The sequence below is a fragment of the Apus apus genome, chromosome 11, assembly GCF_020740795.1.
Source record: "Apus apus isolate bApuApu2 chromosome 11, bApuApu2.pri.cur, whole genome shotgun sequence".
NCBI lineage: Eukaryota > Metazoa > Chordata > Aves > Apodiformes > Apodidae > Apus > Apus apus.
Window position 1 is genome coordinate 10,260,244 of NC_067292.1, and position 19,280 is coordinate 10,279,523.

General features: G+C 44.0%; 1 long non-coding RNA gene across 1 annotated transcript in view; it reads left to right on the forward strand.

Annotated features, from left to right (window-relative positions):
• LOC127389239 (uncharacterized) overlaps positions 1 to 19,280 on the forward strand; it is a 63,784-nt gene that overhangs the window by 1,083 nt on the left and 43,421 nt on the right. Inside the window, exons 2-4 of the long non-coding RNA XR_007890592.1 lie at positions 486 to 628; positions 2,839 to 2,965; positions 14,840 to 15,016. This is a non-coding gene — a long non-coding RNA (uncharacterized LOC127389239). The remainder of the gene's footprint in view (positions 1 to 485; positions 629 to 2,838; positions 2,966 to 14,839; positions 15,017 to 19,280) is intronic.

Genomic DNA, 19,280 nt, shown 5'->3' on the forward strand with positions numbered 1-19,280 from the left:
CATAGCATGTCCTGGAATATTTTGAAGGGTAAATTATTGATAGCAGGAAAGTGTTTAGAGACAGTTGCCTTAAACATAGTGCCAAAGTGAGCAGCATTCCCTAATCCTAACCCTAACTGTAGGCTGAGCCTTCGACAAGGCCCCCAGCCATTCTTGCAGCACGCTGCTCTTTGCAGCCTGTGTTTTGCTTTGGCAGCCTCCTCCCAGCCCTCCCCAGCTGCAGCTCTTCATTTTCTCTTCCTTTCAACCTGAACCCTTAGCCTGGCACACAGCTGACTTTGATAAGTCCCCAAATCATCGCCCAAATTAAAAAACAAATTCTCACAGCTGCATGTTCAGGGCTTTAACACCAGGGTCAAAGAGAGAAGCACTGCAGTCTCATCTGCGACCCCGTGCCTTGCCTATTTCAGCAGTATTTAGGCATGCATTATAAACACTGGGTGGTGGAGAGGACTTTTATGCATTGTCTACTCCAAATATCACAGGACAGTTGGAGCTGGAAGGGACTTCGTGGGATTGTCTAGTCCAAGCATGCTCATGTGAAAACAATTGCCAGTCCACGCTGTTACAGAAGAGGACAGCAGGAGGAGGCTGTGCTGCTGCAGCGTGCCATGGCTGGATGCAGCAGGTAAGTGACAGGCCTGTGGGCAGGGGCTGGCCTCGTATATGGCATTTCCCCCTTATCTCCCCACGGAAGACTGTCCCGGCTTGGACAAGGGCTTGAGCAGCTCCAGCACTGAGCAGAGTGTTGCGGGTGTGTATATGCTCAGCAGCATTTGTCTTCGCGACCCTGGGGTGGCTTTTTGCATGTTTCCCACCGAGCCTGTTTGTTATGCCACCAATCACTGCTGTGGTGCTGCTAGCCTCTGCCTGTCCTGCCACACAAGTGTGGCTGTGCAATCCTTCCTTCTCCAGCCCTCGTCACTCACAGACACGGGTTTGGGGACATGAAGGGGGTGAGATGTGGGGGTGGGCAGTGACTGAGAGGCCAAGCAAGTAGTCACATGTTGGGGAGGAAGGGAGTAGTTGTCTGCTAGCACTGTGTACAGAGTTGAGAGATTGCTCACAACCATAGCAAAGTCCTGCAGCGGGTTGGGGGTGGCAGAGAAATGTCAAGATTTCTCAGTGATTTATTATTTTTTCTGCTGCAATGGGTGTATTGCCCCTGGGGAGCTTGTCTGCTTCAGGGGTTTGGAGGATAGGAACAGTTTTTGGAGTGCTCCACATGAGTTTCTACACTGAAGGAGAAGTGTGCAAGCTTTGCTGGTAGGGGAAAGCAGATGCTTCTCAGTGCTTTGCACTTACTGGTTTGAATTTACAGGTTGAATTGGATTTGACCCAATTCTGTGGAGAAAAGAATGACAAATGTTTAACTGAGTAAAGGATACAAGAACAGTCCCACTGCCCTCTCTTGGTATAGTAGATTAAATAAAAAATAGTGTTTTATACATTGACATCTCTGGGTATCTCTTGCCCTGTAATGAAAGCCGGGTTTATACAAGAGAAATTGCATGCAAACATACATCTTGCACGGAAATATGTGTTTCAGCGTGATTTGCTGTATCATATCTAGGGTAACTGCATTTTAAATACAAGACAACACTTAATAAACATATCACAAGAAACTTGAGAAGAATCAGAAAGTCTGTTCAGATAATATCTTCCAGCTTGTACTATATTATTAATATTTTTTAATGGTACAATTTAGTATCTCAAACTTAAGCTATGGATGCAAGGAGAGAAAGACAGCATGTACTTAGTATTTATTGAACACCTGTATGTCCAGAGTGACCCAATTCCTAGGTAAACTGAAACAAAAATCAAGGATTTAGAGTACAGATTTTTTGGATGGCAGTTCTGTTATCAGGTTGCTCCTCAAGCTGTCCTGATGGGATAAAGGCAGCATGTCTGCAGTGCCTTGCCTGCAGAGTACTTTGCTAGAGACATCCACAAACTCCCTGTCTATGCAGGAGCTATAGGTTGATGTCTTAAGGACTATGTAGGTATACCTCTTTAATTGGAATGGTATCCTCACAAAAGGGAATCTGATGTGTTTACTTTAAATATTTAAGTGCAATTTTCTTAGTTTAGCACTATTTTATTTTACTGCAGTATTGCATCTTGCTTCTGAAATTAATAGTTAACCACGGAGAAAGACAGGTCTGGCAGAATGGAAATCAGGCATTATATTATCCCATGAGTCACATACATGCAGAGAACCAAACAAGTGTCAGCCAATGGCTTTGAGCCCAAAATATGTCAAAGAGGAGATGTGTATCTTCATTTATATTAAGTAGATAGAGAGCTTGTTGCTGTTCCCATTAAGCAGGTTGGAGTTCTGCCACTGACTTCAGTGGGAACAGGATTTGGCCCATGTGGTGGGAGCTGGCTCTGCTTACCTGTACTGACTGTATTTTCTGAGCAGCACTGCAACTTGTATTTTAACAACTCCTACTCAACAGAGAGATTCAAGACCTCCCCTGGTTTTAGGCATTGCTCCTTCATTTATTAGTTAGATGACCTGACTTCTCCTTTGAATGTGAAGATACTCAGTAGTAGGGGGTGCAGCTTTGCTGAGAGTCAGTAACAAGTGACTGTAGAGAGGGATTAGCAAAGCACCTTTCCTGAGCAGGGTTTTGTGCTTTCTGATTATTTATATTTACAATAAAGAGCCACACTAACCCCACTTCAGGCCTTCAAACCATTTTCTCAGAGAAAATCCCATTGCAATCGGGCAAAGTATTGACTGAATAAATGCCTCAAAATGTTTCAGAACTTTCTTGAACACCAGGGAGCTTTTGTACTGCAGTTTTCTCACTCTGGGTATTCCCTCCACAGCCTCTAATGCATCTGGCTGTAGACCTGCCTCAAGAACCAAATAAATCTTGGGCTGCTGATATGTACTGGATCCACCATGTGATTTGTACTGAACGCCCTCAGGGAGAGATGATGTGAACAATTACCAGTAAGTACACTTGAACCAACAACTCCGAGATCGGGACTGAATGCCAAACCTGCTGTTGGTCACTAAGTGTCATGTATTCTAGCTTTTATGTACAAGCTTATAGTCATCTCTGTCACATACATGTTTTGCTTTTTTTAACCTTGTAATGTATGTATTAGGGTTAAATTTGATTTGGTAGAACCAAGTTTAGTTTGGTGGACGGGGATTGTATATTCACTAACTTTTAAAAAAGTTATTTTCACATTTTTATTGACATGCCAGTTCAGTTAAAACCCTGATGACAGAGCCAGCCTGAAATGAGTGTCTGTTGTTGATTCATAATTGTGCAAATTAGCATTTAGACTTCTCATAAAATAATATAAAATTTGGAAGGCTATGTGCCAGTGCTGCTTGCTTCATTCCAGTCAGCAACCCTCCTGTGTTTACTGGAACTCATGTTAAATATCAAAAGAATGGGATTGCCAGAGTTTTCATACCAAAGATTTCTTGACCTATCTTATTATTGGTCACAGAATTGGCTTATTCCAGTTGTTTCTGGAGGCAAGGGGTGTTGCTATTGATTGCAATAAAAGTAGGATTTCTTTCCCTGGACTGCAGTTTTAAGAATAGCACTGTATTATTTGGCTTGCTAAGCGAGGAATGTATATAATAACTCTATTGGCAACATTTCTTTGAAAAAGTCAATATACGATTGCCACATGAAAACATCAAGTTCTGATTTTAAGTGAACATGTAGGTAATGTAAATAAATAAAGCTCTAGGTATACTGCTTTATGTTTGCATTGTGAGCAATAACATTTGCAAATACCACATCAAGAAAGTTGAGTTGATAAAACTAATATAAGGGAGGCCTTTGCTAAGGCAGATTCCAAGTGGATGTTTCAGGAGACCCATAACAATATATAGGTCATTATACAACATGAAGAATGTCATTCACATTTTTCATTTAGCTCATGTATTTATTTATTTTTGTAATTTGATTACCAAGTGGTGTAGGAAATCTTTTTTTTTTTAGCTATCAGTAATGTAACTGTAACATTTACTAGCTAATTTGTGTGTGGATTATTTCCCTATAACTAAAACAGTGACAAATGTTCCTTGGCATGCCTGGTGTTTGCCATGAATTTTGTTCAGTAGCTGGATATATTCCTCAGGGTTAGGCCAGTGACCTGGAGTGTCCCTGCAAGAGCTCATGAACAGCCAACTGAGAGAGTTTTCATGTATTCATTTGATTGAGGGATATTTGCTCTTTGCCTTTCAGTAGCTAACAGGAGGCTATTCCAAGCAATGAAAACATTTTAGGGCTTGGTTGCAAAGTGTATATTTTGGTATTTGTATTTTGTGCATATATCTGAGCAATGGTTTAAAAAGGCTTAAATACTTCTGTGCGAGATGCCTGCTATGGACTTCAGGCGTCTTTTTGTGGGTTTCACTGAGCATTAGTGACTGATTAGTGGAGCTTTCTGGAAGGACACTGAGTTGTCTACCTTTTATTTCTTGGGCATGCTGCTAATAGGGAGCAGGTTTACTTACTGATGCAGCTGCTTTCCCTTTTGCAAATCATGCAGTTGATGGTGATAGGAGCTCAGCTGGTGTCTGAGCTCTGCTGGTTTCTGCTGCAGCATGCTTTGTGCTCTGCACTAACTGAAGAAACAGGGCTGAGCAAACAAGCACAGCAAGACTCTAACATGAGTCTAGCAATGCCATCTCCAGTGCTGCTGTGTGTGTAAAACGTGAATGAGAGAGCAGGTTTCCTGTTGTCAGCATGGTGCTACACACAGATCATTGCAGGCCAGCTCCAGGCAGCCACCAGTGAGTAGAAGCCATTGGAGACAAGAAAGGATGTGTTTGGAATAAAATGTGATACTGAGCTGAGGGAAAGTTAGAGAAAAGGGAATAGGCTGCAGTTAGAATATAGAAGTGAGGATATTTAGAATTTGATTCTGCCAGTGGCAAAATTTGCATTGAGTTCAACTGGATTGGGAGCAAATGTTCAAGGAGAGGAAATCTAGGATAAGGAGAGAGAGGGCCTGAGAGAGAGCAAGCTGTCTAACGTCTACTCTTGGAGGGCCTAGTGATTGAAATTATATCCAGCCAAAGGCTGGGCACATGTGTGTACTTGGTGATGGCGCACAGGGTGTAGGCGTGCTGAGGCTACTTTATTTTTTTAGCTTTCATGCTATATAACATAGTTTGTTTATTTAGAAAAGCATATTTCTGCCACTGTCAGAGTCATTTCCCGTGAAAAGCAGTGTTCTTGCTGGAGGACTGCTGGGTTTTGTGAAATATGAGAGCAAGGAAAGTTTCAGAAAGCTTTGAAACTTAGGGGAATCAATCGCTGCATTTATTCCATCGCAAGTGTCCCACCCATAGTTCCAGTGTCATGGGAGAAAAGGGTAAAAGAACAATTACAGTTTGGGGTATATGTACATCCTGTGCACCCTTTTGTGATGTACAATATGGAATATATCATGGAATCATAGAATGCCAGGTTGGAAGGGACCTCAAAGATCATCTGGGCCAACCTTTCTAGGCAGAAACATGGTTTAGAGGAGATGGCCTAGCACTCTTCCAAGCTGAGTCTTAAAAGTGTGCAGTGTTGGAGAATCCACAACTTCCCTGAGTTAATTATTCCAATGTTCAACTGTTCTCATGGTGAAAAATTTTATTCTGGTGCCCAGTTGGGATCTCCCCAGGAGTAACTTGTACCCATTACTCCTCATTTTTTTTCATGTGACTCCTTGTAAAAAGAGAGTCTCCATCTTCTTGGTAGCCACCCTTCAAGTACTGCAACAGAGAAGGATGAGGAAACACATGGATGCATGTTGAACTGGCTGACAGCTGTAATGTTAGCATGTAACACAAAACTGGGAAATAAGTTTTTATGGAAGATTTGTCAGTTAGAGTGTGCTTGTCATCTCAGGGCTTAAAATGCAAAAGTTACCTTCTGATATTGCTGGTTTACAGTGGCAAACTTGCCCCACAAGCAGCTGAGTCCCAGTGACAGCATATGCATGGCTGTGTGTGTTGCAGCTAATTAGTTATATTGTTGCTGTAGTTCATAAGAAAATTATTCTTACATGCTGAAAATCTGGCACATTGTTGCAGATACAAATGAAGCAGTTGTTTACATGTAGGTAGACTTTTCTGATTTGGACACAGTTTTCAGGAAAATCTTGCGTTCTGATTGAAGTGCCTGTCAAGGAATCAAAAGATTTTCAAGCCACATTATATTTTCTGGGGATCAAAATGTATAGACTGCACTGGAGTTCATTTTAAAATGAGTTTTATAGATTTTGTATGTGACTGCATTAGTTGAGTCTATAATCTGTTGGCAGTTATGACTTCTGGACCTTTGCAATTTCATGTAATTTTATGTACTAATAAATGGCTCATAGGCAGTTCCCTTTTCCCAGCCAAAACAATAATGCTGGATGAAGAATCAAGAGACTTAAAAAGAAAAGGAAAAAAAAAAACAACAAACAAAAAAAACGGGACAAGAAAGAAGAGAACAACAAATGAGATTTTTTTTTCCATTTTTTTGTCTCACTCCCGAAGCTTGGTGCACTTGAGCTAGGCTTTCAATTTTTCAGTGTGTTCATGCTTTTTAATAAAAAAGCATTAATTCTCAGGAGGTTAGGAAAACGTTGCTTGCTTTGAGAGCTGTGATCAAATTGTAAGTTGGCAATATTGCGGAGTATGGTCTTGCATACTAGAGCAGAGCTGATGTGTGTGAGTTGGCCAGTGCAAATCTACCTGCACTGCTGTGTGTACCCGAGGGCTTTGAGTCTCCAGGACAGTCAGCATCTATTCATTCATGTATGTGGATAACAAGATAAACCTGTGTGAGGAAAGCCAGCCCAATACTTCCAAGGCAGTTCTTGTTTAGAGGTGTACTGGAGTCACTGGCAGTCAGAGGATGGGTGTGTGTGCCAGACACCATCCAGAGGCATAGAAGAGGGTAACAAGCCCAGACTACCTTAACTGTGGAAGAGTGACTCAGCTGTTTCTGCAAAGTTTTGAGTTTCAGCAGAATATTTTTTCCGCTATGCTGACAGCTTTTCCACCCACGCATTGCATGTGTGGCTTTGTGCCACAGAGGTATTTTAGGATTATAAAGCCTAGTGTAAATTTTTTAAGTTACGTATGTAAAAAGGTGATTTGTGGATCTTAACATGTATAGATTGTATGTAGGGAGTAGGGGATGTCTTTGAAAAACCCAGGGCTTGGGAGGGGGGGATATATCCCCATCTACAATTTACCTGTTTTTATTTGTTCTAGAGGAACCTAGTCAATGATGTCTTCAGACAACCTTATCTACGGAAATAGAATTACTCAGAAATGCCCCCAAAGTTTTGGCATTGTTTTTATCATGGGGAGGAATTATTCCTTCACGTACCTGGTATACACTAATATTTTCTTGATCCTGTTACTGTAAGGTATTCCCAAACAATCCTGTAGGGAAACCAGAGAGATGTGCATGGAATTAAATAAAATTATTTCTTAATCTGTCAAGTGTATTGCAATATTCAGTGAGTTACTATACTCAGCTGAAGATGAAATTGGATGGAGCATGCTTGTAATATTATTCCAGCACATCGAGCCATTACATGCAAATACATCCAGTCTGCTTTGAGCAAGTAATTTGTCAGTTCTTTATGCAAGACTGTAACCCTTGCTGTCACTCTGTAACTGCTGCATGAATCAGGCATGGGAGGATGGATTGAGAAGGACAGTTAGGCACTGGGGTTGTGTTCAATCATTTATGTCTTTAAGCAACCCAGCTGTGGAATTCAAAGGTTTGCTCTATTGTCACAAATATTTTTTTATGCCACAAATGCTGAGACAGCAGCAAAAGCCTCTGTCAAGGGCTTCACCACATCATGGGACTGTAGAAGAGAAAGAGCAGAATTCCATGGAAGTAATGTTAGTGACCAGTAACCACCACTCTATGGCAGATCGCTCTGGTAAAGCAGGCAGGACTATGGCTTCTTTTGACTCCCTGTCAGCTGAAGGAGCAATAAATCATTTGTGATGTCTGCAGCACTTCTCAGTTTTCTTTGGTCTTTGGATTTTGAGGTTTGGGATTGTGTTTTGTTTTGGTTCTTTATGAAGTTACTTCCAAAGAAAAGATGTAATACAAAATGACGGCCTATATTAAGCACAAAAGCATCACTACCCTCTGGGAGCTGTCAGAGAACAAAAGACAGAGCCACTGAAATGCAACCCCATCAACTGTCAGAAGTGCCCACCAGCAGGTCAGCAAACATCTGTGGTCATTGCTGGACAGACCTAAGGGAACCAAGGGGACAAGTGACTTTGTGTTTGGCTAGCAGGAAGACGCCAGCCAGGGAAACAACTCACCCTTTGTTTCATCCTCAGGCAGCAAATGCACCAGGAAGTAAGTCTTCCCAACACCTTGGTCTGTATACTGATCATATTTTTCCTGTGTTGCAGTAAGGCAACTTGGTTCCTCTGTTGTTCTATAGAGTGATATTAAAAGAAAGGGGGACAATCCTGCTCTGTAGCTGGAGATCAGGCTTGGCACAGTTTATCACGCTAGGCTGAGTCTGGAGATTTGTGAGGCTGAAATTCAAAGTGAAACTGTGGATATGAGTGCCATGGGAACCAGAGCAAGCAGGAGGTTTGCATGGATCCCCTTAGGGTTGGAGCTGCTGAGTTTCATATGGTGTTAAAAAAAAAAATAATACCATGTCTCTGGAAAAAAAAAAAATCTGTCTGTGTCTTGAGGCAACTGTGGGCACCTTCAGCCAGCACCTGATTCACTAGCGAACAGTTACCTACAAGGCATCTCGGCTGGCAGACGCTTGTCCTGGGCGCCGTAGGCCGTAAGGGCTGTTTTCAGTTTAATCTATTTTTAATGTGGCGCCTTATTCTAAACTGCTGAGTTCTCACATTCCCAAGCTGTCATGGTAAAAGAGTTGTGCAGTCTTACTGGCTAAAGTTTTCCAATCCAAGTGCCAAAAGTTAGAATCCTAAACCCATATTCAGATTCCTTAGTGCAACTGGTGAATCCTGCAGGAGTCAGTAGGAACTGGACATAATCTGCACCTTGGAAAACAAGCCAGGCCATTAGGTGTATCAACAAAGCTTGGCCACAGGCACCCAGATTTTCAGATGTGGGCCACCATATGAATGGATTGAGAGCCCAGAATACAAACTTGTATCCCCAAAAGTAAAAAATGTTCAAGTGCAGGGTTCTTTGTTCATCCCAATGTACCTGTTGTGAGATGAAACTTTGCAGTGTGGTGACCATGTGAACTATTACACAATGCACAGGGCGGCTTTGACGAGGCAGGTTTAAAAGCAGCCAGTATTCTTAACTAGTGTGGCTGCCATTTTATGCAGAATGGCTACCAATGTTGATATGAAGGAGGGAGGCAGGGTTAATGCAAGTGGGAATTTTGTCTTGGTTTTGGAAATGTAATGCATTCAAAATCATAGCAAGTGGCAGAGAGCAACAGCATGCCTCTCCCTTTCATTGACTCCCTGTCTGTGCTACTTTTCTAGGCATGATCTAACACTGCATATTTTTACTCTGTTACCTTCTTCTGCTATTTCTATTTGTAGCACCCTGCTAGTCTTGTATCCAAGACAATAAAAAATTCTTCTGAAACTCCCTGTACTAGCAGCAACACGAAAGCAGAACTCTGCAGTGGCTGCAGCAGCTATGTTAGGGTTTAACTAAAGTTAAGAATGGTGTCAGTCACTTCATCCTTTTGAGTTACACTGAAAATGGAAATGCCATCTGCCAAAAGAAACAGCTTGCAAAAAATGCGTTGTGTTGCTTTTTTTCATGGCAGGCCTGAAAATACTCTACATGGAGTTATCAGCCAACACTTGAAACTGATGTACTTTTATTGCTTTCTTTTATATGGAAGATTTGTTTTCTTGTTGTTATTATTGTTGCAAGATAACACATAAGGCCATTAAAGTACAATACACTTTAACTCAGATGAGGCAGAACTTACTTAGTACACTTTAAAGTCTGCTTTACTGCAGTGTGAAAGTGTCAGGTTATTTTTTCTCCTGTTTTCAATAAGAGGAAGGAAGGCACTTTTGAGAGTGTCCTGTCCCACCAGAAGATAAAAATACAGAAGACCCAAAACAAATTCCCATAGAGCATATCCATTAATTAGCCAAAAGACCTCTTAAGGCTTCAGTGAACCCCATAAATTACATCCTTTCATCCAAAGAGCACAGATGAAAGACCCTTGTGCTGTTAGTGTCCCCCAGGCACCCCAGTCCAAGAGAAGTGCTCACTGGCTGCGGGTCAGGGTGTGCGGAGCTCTGCACAGGGCACAGGTATCCCAACAGGGATTGCTGCTGGCTCTAGACTCAAGAGCCAGACCCTGGAGCCAAAAGCAGAGCTGCTGTGCCAAGGCTTCCCAGCCTGTGGATTGGGAGGAGTATCAGGCTGCTTGGATGGGCTGAGGAGACTGCCAGGGACCAGAGCTGAAAGGCTGTACAATGGCAAAGCCCTTTTTTTTTTCCCTGTTTCTCCTGGTTCAAATCAGGGCTACGTCCAGACTTGACCTACCTACTTGAGACATCTCCATCCCAAACACAGAGCACGTTTGATGTCAAGAGGGTAGAGTGAGAATACAGGTATTTCTGAAATCTTCTTACACTTTCACATTCATGCCATCCCATCAGAGCACAGAAACCTCATTCAGGACTTCATGTTTAAGTTGTGTAAGGTGTCTGGTAATGGTAACATGCTTCTCCTCAAGGACAGTGCCAGCAATGTTTTGGAAGTAAGAGAGTAGTGCTCCTTTTTTATTTTAGAGCATTCACTGAGGAAGTGGGAGACCTGGGTTCAATGCGTTCCTCAAACTGAGAGTGCTTGTCTCTCACTTCCCGTGAGACTGTCTAACTGCTGGCGGATCAGCTATTCCAGGGGAAGCTCTTCAGAGTGAAACCATGCCTTCCACCAACAGGATGTTTGCTCTCCTTGTCCTGCTGCTGGTGGGCAGCTTCTGTTTCAAAGTGAAGTGGTCAGAGCTTCATGGTGTGAGAAGCCTCAGGCTGCATTTGGTGTTCTCAAAGCTGTTTTGCACAACTCTGTTCCTTAGGGCATTCAGAGAAGGGGCACCTTATCTTTGGATGTCCATGAAGGATAGCACAAAGTGCATCTCCTTGGAGATGCTGTTCTCAGGTGCAGAAGCAGAAAATTTAATGTGAACCAAGGAAAGTCCACAGAGTGCAGGTGGCTGAGAGATAGTGACCTCTGTGACTCTGGACTTCAGTGACTAAGTTCAATTAAAGTATGGTTTTATGCACTTAAGTCCTTTATCAGCAATAACTCCTGAAAACCTAGCTCTGCGTTTGGCTCCTTCATGTGGACAGATCCTGGCGGAACAGCCAGGATCTTTACTGCTGCTTTGATAAACATTTACAAGGTTTATTAAATACACCCTCTGATGTTTCTTTGTGGAGATGGTAATGTGACAGTCATCACGTGAGAAACTTAAGAGTTTGCCATCTGGCCTGGCAAGACTTTTTTTCTCCTTACTATTAATTAAACTAAGGTTATTGCAGAATTTTATTATGATGGTTATGATTTGTCTTGTGATAACGCTGGGGGTAGTACTGAGGTGTGCAAAGCACCTTCCACACTGTTGACGTTAGTGGGAGGTGCAGCTGAGCAGCGCCTTCTTGGACACTGGTGTCAGCTCGAGTAACAAAGTTTCAGGGTCAATTCCTGCTAGCCCTATTCAGGCACCTTGCCCTGGAGCGGGTTCTTCTGGTTTTGAGAGGATGGTTTCACAAGTAGGAAGACGTAGCTGGCGGGGAGGAAGGGGGCAGCTGCTTGACCACAACAGTGTCATATAACATGCCCTGGCAGGAGATCTTAGTGACCACAGCATTGCCCTGCTTGGTGAGACTGTAACCATTCATGGGAAAGTAGATCTGCAACAGCAGATTGGTAGAGCAGAGTGAGAAAAGAGAGGAGGGAAAGGCAATAGGGCTAAAGCTGAAATAATCTGCAAAAACAGGTGCTGATAATAGCTGAGGTGGGGAAGAAGGAAATTAAGCTGTTTTTGTGATGGGGCAGGAGGTGGGTGTAGCCTGTCTGGAATGGATGTGTGCAGTAGTTGGTAGTTTAACTTCTGTTTCCAATCTGTGCTCAGATCCACCTCAGAGCCCTTGAATGTCAGAGGCTCTTGCTCATTCTTCAGTGGTCTCCAAAGTTTGAATTTGCAAATATGCTGAGACTGGTAGGTCTAAAGAGGATGGCTAAGTATGAAGTTGGTGAGAAGTCATCCCCTGGCAGTAACCCTTGACATCTTTCCCCTCTCTGACGGAGATTTGCATGTTTCATTGCTCAGAGTTAATTCAAGAGCTTCACAAGAGACTCAATAATATTTATTTTTACCCAAATCCCTTGAAGTCTGAGGGGCTGGAGACAGCATCAGTTTGAGATGAATAGCCAAGAAAAGTAAATCATCCTTGGGTCAGGGTGAGCTCTCATTTGAAGAGGCCACAGATGGTGAAGATCTTAATGAATCAGCAGTTTCACAGACCTCTGGCCGTTCAGAGAGCAATGTATGTAAACAGACATGAAAACAGCATAGAGCCACAGAGCTTTCCAGATCCTTCCTCTTCCCTTTGCTCTGCTGAGGAGGACCTCCGTGGAGGAGCCACAGAGAAGGAGAGGGCTGAGGTGCTGGGTGCTGAGCTGTTCCCAGGGATGGTCATCATACACCCTCAGCTTAGCTGTGCAAGAGCCAAGAACAGTGTGGTGGTGAGGCACAGTTCCCTGTGTCCTTTTTCACCCCACAGCACACCCAGGTGTGCTTTTCAGTAAGGGACAGCTACCAACAAGCCTGCTGTCTGAGGTGAAGGGAAGGAAGGAGGGGTGAGGTGAGGACATGAGCTGTTGCACCATTGCACCACTGCAGGTGCAGAACAGCTCCTGTTCATCTGGGTTGCGTGGAGTGGGCCTGCCCCACTGAGCAGCTGCTCTCGGCAGCTTGTGGATGCGTGGAGATGAGGGAGAGGGATGCAGCAAGCCATAGTGATGCAATCCTGCTGTTGATACCTGCTCTTCATCCATGTGCCCATGACTCTGGGACCTCAGCAATCCATCAGGGATTTCCTTACTGTAGTCCTCCACCATGGTCCTGTCTCCTGCCTGTAAGATTTTCTGCCCTTCTCTGTATTGAAAGAGAGACAGAATGGGCAGCAGAGGTCACAGCATCTCTAGAGCACAGAGCTTACAGCTGGGTCAGACAGAGCTAGGAGAAAGAGGGGTCTGCACAAATCTGGAGTGGCTGTGTCCATAGCAAGCAGAGGTTACACACAGCTGTCCCCAACCTCTGGATGGGTAGTTCTCTGGTGCAAAGGTGTCTTCTCAGGCTCTCAGCAGACTCAAGCAGCCTTCCTTTCATCCTGCCCTTGGTTTATTTTTAATATCATAGTCACAAAAGCTCTTCGGAAAGGACTGTATAGTTCCATGGCTCTGTGAATGACTGCAGGCCAAGGGTGTGTGCCTGGATGGAGCATGCCTCACTCTGTAGAAACCCCCAAAACTCCTGCCAAGCTGGTGTGGGGGGATTCTCCCTGCCTCTCTTTGATGTTTGCTAAATGTTATGCCCAGAGAGTGTAACACCAGAGGGCCATGCAGAGGACCCCTGCCTTGTTCTGCTTGTGTTGTGTATTCTAGGATCTCCTGGCTAGGAGAGCTCCCAAAGAGATGCAGAGTCACTTCCATTTGTGCCCCAGTGTAAGCCCAGGGGCTGCTTCTGCTTGTAGGATGACATGTCAGTGGTGAGAGCTGGCCAAGCCAAAGACTGTGCCTGAATTGTTTGCAAGACTTTTATAGACTGTCTATCTGGGATGAAATACAGAGCCCAGATCTTCAAAGCACTGTGTGGGATGGCAGCTATGGGACTCCCATTAAAGTCACTAGGTATCACATGACTGAAAACTTCTGTGACGCCAGAGGAATAGCTGATGCTGAGGCTGCCAAGACAAAGGCAAGTGGAGGAAAATTAACTCTGCTGTGCCCCCAAGAACAACACCTCACAAAATTTCAGCTGTAGGGTTTGCATATTTTTTGTAAGGAGCAATTATAATAGTGGATGTCACAGGAGACATAAAGGAACATGTGAAACATTGGGAATTATTGTCAGCAAATGAGATGCTTGACATTCATTGCGAAGTTGGAGAACATCTAACTCTCTAAAGAACTTGAGGGAGTTAAGGGTGGGTGCAAGGAAGATGGAGACAGGCTCTTCTCGATAGTTCCCAGTGTCAGAATGAGGGGCAATGGAAACAAGCTGGAAAACAGAAAGTCTTATTTAAGCATAAGAAAAAACTTATTTACAATAAGATTGACAAGGCACTTAGAACAGACTGCCCAGGGAGGTTGTGGAGCCTCCATCTCTAGAGATACTCCAAACCCGCCTGGATGCAGTCCTGTGCTCTAGGTTATCCTGCTTCAGTGGGAGAGTTAGACTAGATGATATAGAGAGGTCCCTTCCAACTCTAACAATTCTGTGATTCTGTGAAGTAAGTGGTGTAAATTGGATTAATATAACTGTGAAGTTAGAGCATCTGGTTGCCATCCACCTTTCCAGAGAAGATAAAAGGCTCTCAGAGAATGTCTTCACAAGGCCTAGAGCGCAGTGAGTGAGCACAGTCACAGAGTGAAGGTTGCCCACCAGGCAAAGGCCAGTGATAGTATCATAGACAGAGAAATCAGGTCAGTCTGGCCACGGTGCTGTCTGTGACTCTTGGAAGACATTGACGCATGAAGCCTCAATGAAGACAGACTTGCTTTTTCTTACAGTTCTGATATCTTTTAGGCTTTAAAATGAACCAACCACTGTTATCCTGTTTTTACAGATGGGGATAGACAGGTTACGTGACGTGGTCAAGATCACATGAGCAGTCTGTGTCAGAGTGAGAAACTGCACCTGGATCACTCAGTTGTGAGACTGTTGCTCTTGACATTGCATCCTCTTGTCTGCAAACAACTCATCCAGATTGACATTGCCTGTGTCACTTTTATGCCTACAAATGGTAAGTTTTTTGAACAAATCAAAGAAATAATAAAGCCACTCCTGAGTCAAACCATGACATTTGCCAATTTATATGTCCAACCCTCTGTATGCTGTGGCATAATATACTTTAGAGGAGTCTGTAATTAATAGTAGTAATTGCTCCTTGCTGCAAAGAGTCTTAGACATCACTGGTGAAGAATCGAGATTAAATTTTCACCTTGTTTACTGAATGCCCAGTGTTGTATGATTCAGAATGGATTTGGGTGATATCTGCAGAATAAATTAACTTACAACCAAGGTGACTACTGCAAACTCCCTGGTGCCATTGTCATGATTTCACCACCACTAGAGCTTTAATAGCAGTAGAGAGAAGTCAGGGAAATAATTAGGTAGGAAAAATAGTCATCAGCTATTGCAGAGTGGTTCTTTGTGTTTGTCAGAGTTTGCCTCCTCCGCTCAAGAAGGTTTAATATAAAGGCTGACAAAGGAGTTCGTATCCCAGGTTTGTTGGGACAGGAACATGTGCAGGTTCTAGACACATTCTTGGTCTTCAACTTCATTGAAGATTGGCAGAAGTGGGGTTTTTCCAAAATGCCCAAGGGACTATTTGTCATGGATCCCAAGGCACAAGACACCCGGGACACATCTGATAGTCCCATTCTAATCAGTGCAGCTACTGAAAGCCCAGCTTTCAGTGGAAGAACCTATCCTCATGATTCCAGTTCCTAAATCTACTTCTGACTTCTGCTGCTCCTGATATGTGCTGTTGGCTGCTGCCTGTAACCTGGCAGTGTTGCCAGAGGCACTGGGCACCTGGCATTTAATGACACCAAAGGAACAGCCATTAATTGAAACTCATCAAGCAAACAGCCACTTCTGCCTGGTCTGGCTCTGTTTTCAACTCCAGCTCTGAAGAGAGGCTGACAATTTTTGATGGTTTCTCAGACCTCCTATTGAGTTTTGTTAATTAGTATTTGTGAAGTACTTAGATGTTTTCAGGTTTATGGTGATCCAGAGTATTATTATTACTGCTGGTATTATTAAGACTAATAATACTGCTAAAACCTCAGTGAGCCTGGCAAAATTCAATTTGACTGAAAGACTTGCCATGGATGAAAAAGAACGAACTTTGGTGATGTGAGGGGGTACGTGTCTCAGTTACCAGTAACTGCTGTTTACAAGGGGCAGGAAGAGTATATTTGCTCAAATGAGAAAAGGTCAAGGCAGAGGCCCATTTGCTGTTTGTTAATAAGTAATCTAAAGTACAACACAACTTTACTGTAGCATATCAGCTTGGCTTAGCTTTTCTTCCATCACTATTATTCCCAATCCAGTTCTGGACTAAAATGCCAATTTGAAAATAATACACATTCTCGTAGATTATTTTCAGGTTCTCCAAATCTATGGAGAGGATTTGCAGCTGGGAAACAACAGCAACAAAAATACCCCTTTCCATATTTTTGCCAGTATTTATTTCAGGACACTGTAGGCAACCAAGGTTGAAGTAGCAGATAGGGCATTATTTGTCTCCTGGAAAATACTCCTTCAGGCTCAGACCTGTGCATCTTCCCTATGGAAGTGTGCCAGTCAAGAGCTGTGCTGTAGCTGGCCTGCTTACAGCCACCCCACTAAGTTACCAATGTAACTTACAAAACCACCTACGTCATCTCTGAACCTGGCTCACAGTCAACAGTTAAAATTCAAACATGAATACTAGAAAACCTCTTTCTTCCAAGTGACTGAGCATATGTGCACTTTATGCATTGTGACCCCTCCCCTGTCATTGTCTTTTGCCAAAAAAAAAAAAAAAAAGGTCTATTTTCCAAGCAGCACTTGTCTTTAGCCACTGAGCAATATTCTGGAAAAGAGCTGGAGTCTGTGGTTTATCTACTGGCTTGCAGGTACCACTCACTAGAAAAGGGTTTACCATTAATGAGCTACTTAAAGTGCTTATGACAAAAGCAATACTTGTGCCAGCTGACCACAGCTTCTCATCTGTAGCCCTTGTTGTTCATGTGCTCCAACTGTTCTGTCCTGAGGCACACATCTAGTCCTCAAAGCAGGGACTGTGATGTACGGAGGGCCAGAGCAGACAGAGCCAAGGTGCAGGCACAGCACTGTTGGCATGCAGCTGCAACACCCCTTTCTGAGGGAGCTGTGCCGTATGTGTTGCTATTTCTTGAAAGAAGGTAGCAGGAGCACACACACACACATACAGGAGGTCACCTTTGGAAACAGAAACCATGCAGATTGCAAACTACAATTCCTAGCTTCCTGAAATGCTATTCTGGGAGGCAGTAACCCTTTAACAGATCAACAGTCCCTGTTCCAGCAGTCCCTACTGCCTATTAACTCAGAGGGAGGGAAAGAGATTGATGGGGAAAGATCTTCCCTGCAGAGCAGGTCTTGTTTGGCTGTGAGCTCAGAGCATCTTTAGCATCTTTCCAATGCCAGAGCCTTAACAAAGAGTCATCTTGTGCTCTGTAGTCCTAGAGGGCACCAGGGCCTGTCTCCATCCAAGGCAGGGCCACACAAGTGGGCAAGGGAATGGCTTTCTACAGAGCTGCCCTTCTGGCACCAAGCAAAAGACAAGACAGTGAGGCTGAGAGGCAGATGCTTACATGAGGAAACAGTAGACAAAGCAGGGAAGAGTACATGTGGGATCTGTTGTAGGGTCTTTGTAGTGGGATGAAAGAATATTCATGAAACTGAGTGCTCTCACATGTCAGAAGGCAGGACCAGTGGCTTCTAGCTGCCAAGAAGGGGGTATCTTGGATGCCCCAGAGCCCTCATGTAGGCCTTAGTGTTCTGTGTTTTTGACACAAGGGAAAGGGAGGAGGGGTGAGGAGCAGGGAAGTGGAGAACATGTGGTGTCTTGGGGAAGCAGGCATGGCTGGTGCTGCCCTGTGTGTGTGTCTGTGTCTGCATGTTGGGCTGCAGCTGGGTGGCTGGCAAGCAGTAGAGATCAGCAATCCATGAACTGATCTGATGTGTGCAGGATGCTCATCCCAGAACACTTGCTGTGGGAAGCAGGGAGCACAGTGCAATTGATGCTCGCTTTTATGAAATCTGGCTGAGCTGGGATCTGAGCAATATCTTATAGCTTAAGCAAGGTTAAGAGAATGGTGGCATGAAGTCCTAGATCCTGTGCCTCCATGCTGCTGTGAAGGAGCACATGGCCATGCCATACATCACACTTTGTGGCAGGGAGAGCTCCAAGTGTTTCTAGCTGGCAGCCTTTGCAGAATTGTAATGCCACATGAAAATGCACGTGGTGGTTACTCATGAGATACACATTTACTGCTCATCCCCGCCTTTCTACAGTTGGATACACCCAGGGTGGTGGAGCTTTCTGCTCCTGTCTCTGGATGTCATCCTATTTCCTCTTGTTGTGCATTGTTCTGGGAAACATCTGTTGTTTCTGAGTTACCTAGTGAGTTGCAGGAGTCTTTAACAACACCAATTCACTGCGCTCTTCCCCTAAAGACCAGTGAGGATTTACTTCTTCCCTGTACAGCAATGGGAAAGCTGGGATAGCAGGATGTCAGATCACTCTGCTGAAGCAGTGGGATTAGCTAGAAGATGTTAAGTATTCCCTGAACCCAATCCTGAGCATTAGTCATCACTACCATGTCACCCCTCAGTGGCCTCATGACAGTGAATTTCTGGACTGTACAGGCTTTTGCACACAAATGAGAAGCATTTAGTGAAAAGCAAGCCCAGTGGTGCAAACACCACTAGAGACAAACACTCTGTTTTAGCTGGTAGCCAGAGCGCCTGGGAAAATATGCAGGTGGTTTCAGAAAATTGTAAGTAGCCTGTTATCCCAGAGGAAGGGGGAAAAAAGCTCTCAGGAGATTTCCCCTGTGACCATCTGTTAATTTTCCCCTGAAGCCATTATTGATCTGCATGGAGTGGCAGACTGATGCCTGGCAAACAGTGCTGTGAATCAGGGCTCTGCACTGTTATTGCCGGACCAAGCAAGCTTCACTGATGGCAGATAGTGTGGTAACACACTTCCTCAGCTTGGACCTCGAAGCTGCATGCACCAGGCAATCATCAACCTTGGAGAAAGTTCTATTTTCCTGTAGGGCCTGTTCTTTGTTGCACCTCAGCCTGTGGCAGAGCTGAGCCCCTCTTGTTTACCCACTGGCCTTCTTCTGTATAGTTTGTATAGGACATAGCCCTGCTAGTAAAGAGAGTACTTGCTCATAAACTGCTCTGTTTGCATACATGTAGAGATACTCAGATATCTAGCTATGCTTCAGGAGTTGCCCAAGATC